At 52.1% G+C, this 7024-nt stretch overlaps 1 pseudogene across 1 annotated transcript in view; it reads right to left on the reverse strand.

Annotated features, from left to right (window-relative positions):
• Positions 1-216: 216 nt before the first annotated feature.
• The window catches only part of LOC144951021 (UDP-glucose 6-dehydrogenase-like), a 16046-nt pseudogene continuing 9238 nt past the window's right edge, over positions 217-7024 (reverse strand). The window contains exons 7-12 of the transcript XR_013640451.1: positions 6737-6831; positions 5469-5599; positions 3543-3682; positions 2842-2933; positions 1760-1870; positions 217-1108 (exon numbers count right to left, since the gene is read on the reverse strand). The product of XR_013640451.1 is annotated as a UDP-glucose 6-dehydrogenase-like (transcript). The remainder of the gene's footprint in view (positions 1109-1759; positions 1871-2841; positions 2934-3542; positions 3683-5468; positions 5600-6736; positions 6832-7024) is intronic.

Here is a 7024-nt window from a genome sequence, read left to right on the forward strand (position 1 = left end):
ATTTCGATTTAAAGCTTCTTTCGTGACTGCAGGAATTCATCTTCTTGGTTCTTTCGGTAAAGTCACGTAGAAGGGAAATAATAAAATAATAAAAATAAAACATTATAAAATAATTCTCACGACGTTTCGGCCACAACGCAAGCAGCCGTCCTCAGGTGGAGAACAGGTCTGTCGAGAAGACAGAGTCTGAATGACACACCCCAGGCTTGGAGCGTCTATTTCCATTCTGCGTGACTTTACCGAAAGAACCAAGAAGATGAATCCCTGCAGTCACGAAAGCTTTAAATCGAAATTTTACAGACAGTGAGTTAAATGAAAGAGTGTAAAAATAAAAGTGATCATCGTTTGATTGAATTTAATGTCAAACCCAGAAGTGTGGAACGATTCCCGAATAAAACTGTGTTATTCTCTCGCGTTCATATCGAAGTAGATTGCATCATCCCAGCCTTGAAATGTTTTACAACAAAAAATATCAAATCGGGTGTCGCGTGAATTATAAACACTGGAACAAAAATATGTTTTTTTTAACATACTGGTAGGAACCTCCTGATTACACCAGCCCACAGGGGATTATTGTGTCCGTCCGTCGTGCAGGGAGGGGCTGGGTGGGGAGGGAGGGGCTGGGTGGGGAGGGGCTGGGTGAGGGGTGGGAGGGGTGGGGCTGGGTGGAGAGGGGCTGGTCACCCCGTGGTGCCCTTATAAAACTCAACGTTCAACCTACTCACGCCGGCTTGTGCCCGCCCTCACAGTCGGGCATATTTGCAGAATACACCACGCCGCCGTTGACCCTGCAGGCCATTGACCGAGCAACCCAACGTTCCTACCAGCTCCCTCCGCAGTCCCTGCAGAGGTCGCAACCGGGTACCCGATACCCGTACCCTACCCGATACCCGGCTACCCGTACCCGGCCAGCTAAGGTTACCCGTTTGCGACCCTGGCGCGGCCGGGTACGGGTAAGGAATCAAAACCCGTTTGCGAACTCTGCGTCCCTGGCAGCTCAGATGGCGCTGCTGTTCTTGCGCTGTATCTGGAAGTCCAGCACCTTGGGCTGCGACGACGGGGTGAACGGGATTGAGTCTAGTACCACCTTCTTGCCGATTGTCTCCACCTGTGTGGCGAGAGGAGGGGGGGGTCGGGGAGGGGTCAAGTTTCAAGTTAATGTTTTAGGTACAAGCCCTGTGAGCCATTTGGCTCTTGAATCGGGTGAAACCGCAACAAACAAAAACATGAACAAAAAAACATCTTAAAGTGACTGTGTGACTGAGTGCAAACAGAAAATCCAAGAAAAGACAGCAAAATATTGCAGAAAAAAAGCACCGTACACCAACGCTGTGTGCACAAATCCCAGTGGGATGCAAGTCAAACAACAACAACAACCACAAGACAACTTAGATTAAGGCCATCAGTCTAACTCCGTACTACAACAAACAAACGTGGCCAAACCAATTCACTTTTCGAAATCATGGTCGGCTAGGTACGGCGCTTGCCCAAGCGCGGTCGGCTACGTACGGCGCGAAAGTCCAACACACGTACAAACGTAATCAGATTACTTGGGTGACCGGATCGCTTGTGTAATCGGATTACTTTTGTAATCTCGCCTCCAATGAGCTCGGTCGGCTTACGTACGGCGCAAAAGAAGTCCAACACACGTACGAACGTACATCGGATTACTCGGTCGAACGGATTACTTTTGTAATCGGATTGCTTCGGGCGGGGGGGGGAGGGGCTTGCTGTCACGTGACGGGTTGCTGCGGGTTACCTGGAATCCGATGCGCTGCAGCGTCACGTGGAGCTTGTCCAGGACCCTGCGCCCATCGAAGATGAATGCCGGCTTCAGCATCTCGGCGTAGATCCTCGCGTAGTCCAGCTCCTAGCGACGCGCAGCGGTTCAAATGTCACTGAGGACGACGATGAGGATGATCATGATGACGGCGATCGTGATGACGACAATCGTGGTGACGACGATGACGATCATGATGACGGTGATCGTGATGACGGTGATCGTGATGACGGTGATCGTGATGACGACAATCGTGGTGACGACGATGACGATCGTGATGACGGTGATCGTGATGACGACAATCGTGGTGACGACGATGACGATCATGATGACGGTGATCGTGATGACGACAATCGTGGTGACGACGATGACGATCATGATGACGGTGATCGTGATGACGGTGATCATGATGACGACAATCGTGGTGACAACGATGACGATCATGATGACGGTGATCGTGATGACGACAATCGTGGTGACGACGATGACGATCGTGATGACGGTGATCGTGATGACGAGAATCGTGGTGACGACGATGACGATCATGATGACGATGATCGTGATGACGACAATCGTGGTGACGACGATGACGATCATGATGACGGTGATCGTGATGACGACAATCGTGGTGACGACGATGACGATCATGATGACGGTGATCGTGATGACGACAATCGTGGTGACGACGATGACGATCGTGATGACGGTGATCGTGATGACGACAATCGTGGTGACGACGATGACGATCGTGATGACGATGATGATCGTGATTACGATGATCGTGATGTCGATGATGATCGTGGAAAAGACGATGATGATGACAATGATGACGATAATCGTGAAGGTAATGCTCGTCATGATGATGACGACGATGATGATCGTGATGATGGCGATGATCATGACAACGATGATTGTGATGACGATCATGATGACAATGATGATCATGATGACAATGATGACGATCATGATGACGATGATGATCGTGTTGACAACGATGACGATGATGATGGTAATGACGGTGATGATCGTGATGACGATGATGACGTTTGCGCGCCACTCACCCCAAACAGGTCCCACTCGGTGCAGATGACGATGGCGTGGGTGCCCTTGCAGGCCTCGTACGGATCAGAGGTCACCGTCACCAACCTGGCCACTGAAAAACGAACAAGGTCACACGCGGGTCAGAGGTCACCCACACGGGTCAGAGGTCACGGTGGCGGTCACAACAGCAGTCTGCTTAGAGTTTTGGCGTCTCCCCTCTTTGTGACGCTTTTGCTGATGATGATAATTATCGATCTTCTTGGTTCTTTCGGTAAAGTCACGTAAAATGGAAATAATAAAATAATAATAAAAACATAAAATAATTCTCACGACGTTTCGGCCACAACGCAGGCAGCCGTCCTCAGGTGAAGAACAGGTCAAGGCGCTCTTCCCCCTCCAACCCAGCAGCTTAAATATACGCTGCCAAGCATGGTGGTGTTCATTCAGACGCTGTCTCCCCGACAGACCTGTTCTTCACCTGAGGACGGCTGTTTGCGTTGTGGCCGAAACGTCGTGAGAATTATTTTATTATGTTTTATTTTTATTATTTTATTATTTCCATTCTACGTGGCTTTGCCGTAAGAACCAAGAAGATGAATCCCTGCAGTCACGAAAGAAGTTTTAAATCGATCATTATCGACTGACAGCTGTTCTTGCTGCTGCTGCTGCTGCTGCTGATGATGATGATGATGATATTATTATCGAGCACCACCACCCCCACCTCTGTCTGGATCATCCCCGGAGATGCTGGGCTGAGAAAGGTCCAGGATCATCTGTTCCTTCTTCACCTTGGGGTCGTAGATCTGCAGCATGGCCCCCTCGTCCATCAGGTGCTGGCAGATGTAGATGCTGGAGGACTCCCTGGGTGGGACAAACGGAGTTCGCATGTGTCACCACCATCATCATCATCACCATCATCACCATCATCACCATCATCACTACCATCATCACCATCATCATCATCATCACCATCATCACCATCATCACTACCATCATCACCATCATCACTACCATCATCACCATCATCATCACCATCACCATCATCACCATCACCATCATCACCATCATCACTACCATCATCACCATCATCACCATCATCACTACCATCATCACCATCATCATCATCACCACCACCATCACCACCATCATCACCATCACCACTACCATCACTACCATCACCATCATCACCACCACCACCATCATCACCATCATCACCACCATCATCATCACCATCATCGCTACCATCACCACCATCATCACCAACATCATCATCACCATCACCACCATCATCATCACCATCATCACCATCACCACCATCATCACCATCACCACCATCATCACCACCACCACCATCATCACCATCATCACCATCACCACCATCATCACCATCATCACCACCACCGTCATCACCACCATCATCACCACCATCACCACCACCATCACCACCACCATCACCACCACCACCATCACCATCATCACCACCATCCCCACCACCATCATCATCATCACCATCATCACCATCACCACCATCATCACCACCATCATCACCACCACCACCATCATCACCATCATCACCATCACCACCATCATCACCATCATCACCATCATCACCATCACCACCATCATCACCATCATCACCATCATCACCATCACCACCATCATCACCATCATCACCACCACCGTCATCACCACCATCATCACCACCACCCCCTCCACCATCACCACCGCCATCACCACCACCCCCACCATCATCACCACCACCATCACCACCACCACCCCCACCATCACCCCCACCACCACCCCCTCCACCATCACCACCGCCATCACCACCACCCCCACCATCATCACCACCGCCATCACCACCATCACACCATCACCACCAAGAGAGATGGAGAGATACGACACGGAGAGGTGAGAGAGAGAGATGGAGAGAGAAACAGAGTTAGAGAGAGATGAACATGGATAGAAACAGACAGATGGGGAGAGAGAGAGACACACAACCTCCAAATGTACAGGAGTCGGGGTCGTGATCGAACCCACGACCTCCTGTGTACCAGGCGAGGTAGTTAACATCTCCTAGCCACCGTGATGATGATGAGAGAGAGAGAGACACGCAAACTCCAAATATACAGCAGCAGGCATCAGGGTCAGGATCGTATCCACGACCTCCTGTAGACCAGGCGAGGTAGTTAACATCTCACCACGGAAAGAGAGAGACACGCAAACTCCAAAAATACAGCAGGCGTCGTCAGGGTCGGGATCGAACCCACGACCTCCTGCATACCAGGCGAGGTAGTTAACATCTCCTAGTTCCCGCGATGATGATGAGAAAGAGAAAGACGCAAACTCCAAATATACAGCAGCAGGCATCATCAGGGTCAGGATCGAATCCACGACCTCCTGCGTACCAGGCGAGGTAGTTAACATCTCCTAGCCACCGTGATGATGATGAGAGAGAGAGACACTCAAATTCCAAATATACAGCAGCAGGCGTCATCAGGGTCGGGATCGAATCCACGACCTCCTGCGTACCAGGCGAGGTAGCCAACATCTCCTGGCCACCGTGGCGCCACAAGATACACACGGAGAGAGACGGAGAGAAACGGAGTTCTTCGAGGAGGAGGAGGAGTGAGAGGCGGCCATCAACCTGGTGTCTCCCGTGTCCTTCTTGAAGGCGAAGCCCAGGATGGCGAGCCGCTTGCCCGTCACCGTGTTGAAGAGGCAGCCGATGATGCGGTTGGCGAAACGTCGCCGCTGGTAGTCGTTGATCTCGATCACCTGGGGCCGTGGGTCACGGTGAGAGAGAGAGGGACAGGGAGACAGAGAGAGACAGAGAGACAGAGAGAGAGACAGGGAGAGAGAGATAGAGAGAGACAGACACAGAGAGAGACGGAGAGACAGACAGACAGAGAGAGACAGAGAGAGAGACACAGAGGCAGACAGAGAGATAGAGAGAGAGATAGAGAGAGAGACAGAGAGAGAGACAGACAGGGAGAGACAGACAGAGAGACAGACAGAGAGACAGGGAGAGAGACAGGGAGAGAGACAGGGAGAGAGACAGACAGAGAGACAGGGAGAGAGACAGACAGAGAGACAGGGAGAGAGACAGACGGAGAGAGACAGAGAGCGAGACAGACAGAGAGAGACAGAGAGAGCCAGACAGAAAGAGACAGACAGAGAGAAACGGAGAGAGACAGAGAGAGAGACAGACAGAGAGAGACAGAGAGAGAGACAGACAGAGAGACAGAGAGAGAGACAAAGAGACAGAGAGAGAGACGCACACAACAACAACATCAACATTTAAGAGCGAAACAGGAGGAGGATCACAACTCTGGCTGTCGCCTGATGATGCTGGTTGTGGTTGATGTGGTTGTTGTTGTGGTTGTTGTTGTTGTGGTTGTTGAAATTACCGGCGAAACGTCACGGCTACTGGAATTGTTAAACGTTGTTGTGGATTCACTCTCCAACACGCCCCTTACACATTGGCCGTGTCCGGGTGGTTGATGGTGGTGACGGCTCTAGTGACACATTTAGATTCACGCGATCTCACCCCAAACAAACAAAAAACCTCTTGTTGCGAATAACAGTGGTCGCGAAAGCCTCCTCCTACTACTACTACTGCACGTCAAACAACAAGCGGCTGCCATTCACCACCACCACTACCACCGCCACCACCGCTACCATCGCCACCACCACCACCACCGCCACCATCGCCACCACCACCACCACCACCGCCACCATCGCCACCACCGCTACCACCACCGCTACCATCGCCACCACCACCGCCACCACCGCTACCATCGCCACCACCACCACCGCCACCATCGCCACCACCACCACCACCGCCACCACCACCTCCACCACCTCCACCACCATCACCACCACCACCACCACCGCCACCACCGCCACCATCACCTGCTGCCAGTAGTTAGCGACGTCGGGCAGGTTGAGCGCCTCGCACAGGTAGACCAGGTTGAGGACGTCCTTCTGGAAGCAGCTCCCTCCGAAGCCTGCAGACAAAGGGGATTGCAGGGTAAGAAGAGGTCACGGGGTCGCGGGGTCGCGGGGTCACAGGGTCGCGGGGTCGCGAAGTCGGGAGGTTGGGGGGGTCACGGTGATGGTGGTGGTGGCGGTGGTGGTGGTGGCGGTGGTGGTGGCGGTGGCGGCGGTGGTGTCGGGGGTGGTGGCGGTGGTGGCGGCGTT

The sequence above is a fragment of the Lampetra fluviatilis genome, chromosome 60, assembly GCF_964198595.1.
Source record: "Lampetra fluviatilis chromosome 60, kcLamFluv1.1, whole genome shotgun sequence".
In the NCBI taxonomy this organism is placed as follows: Eukaryota; Metazoa; Chordata; class Hyperoartia; order Petromyzontiformes; family Petromyzontidae; genus Lampetra; species Lampetra fluviatilis.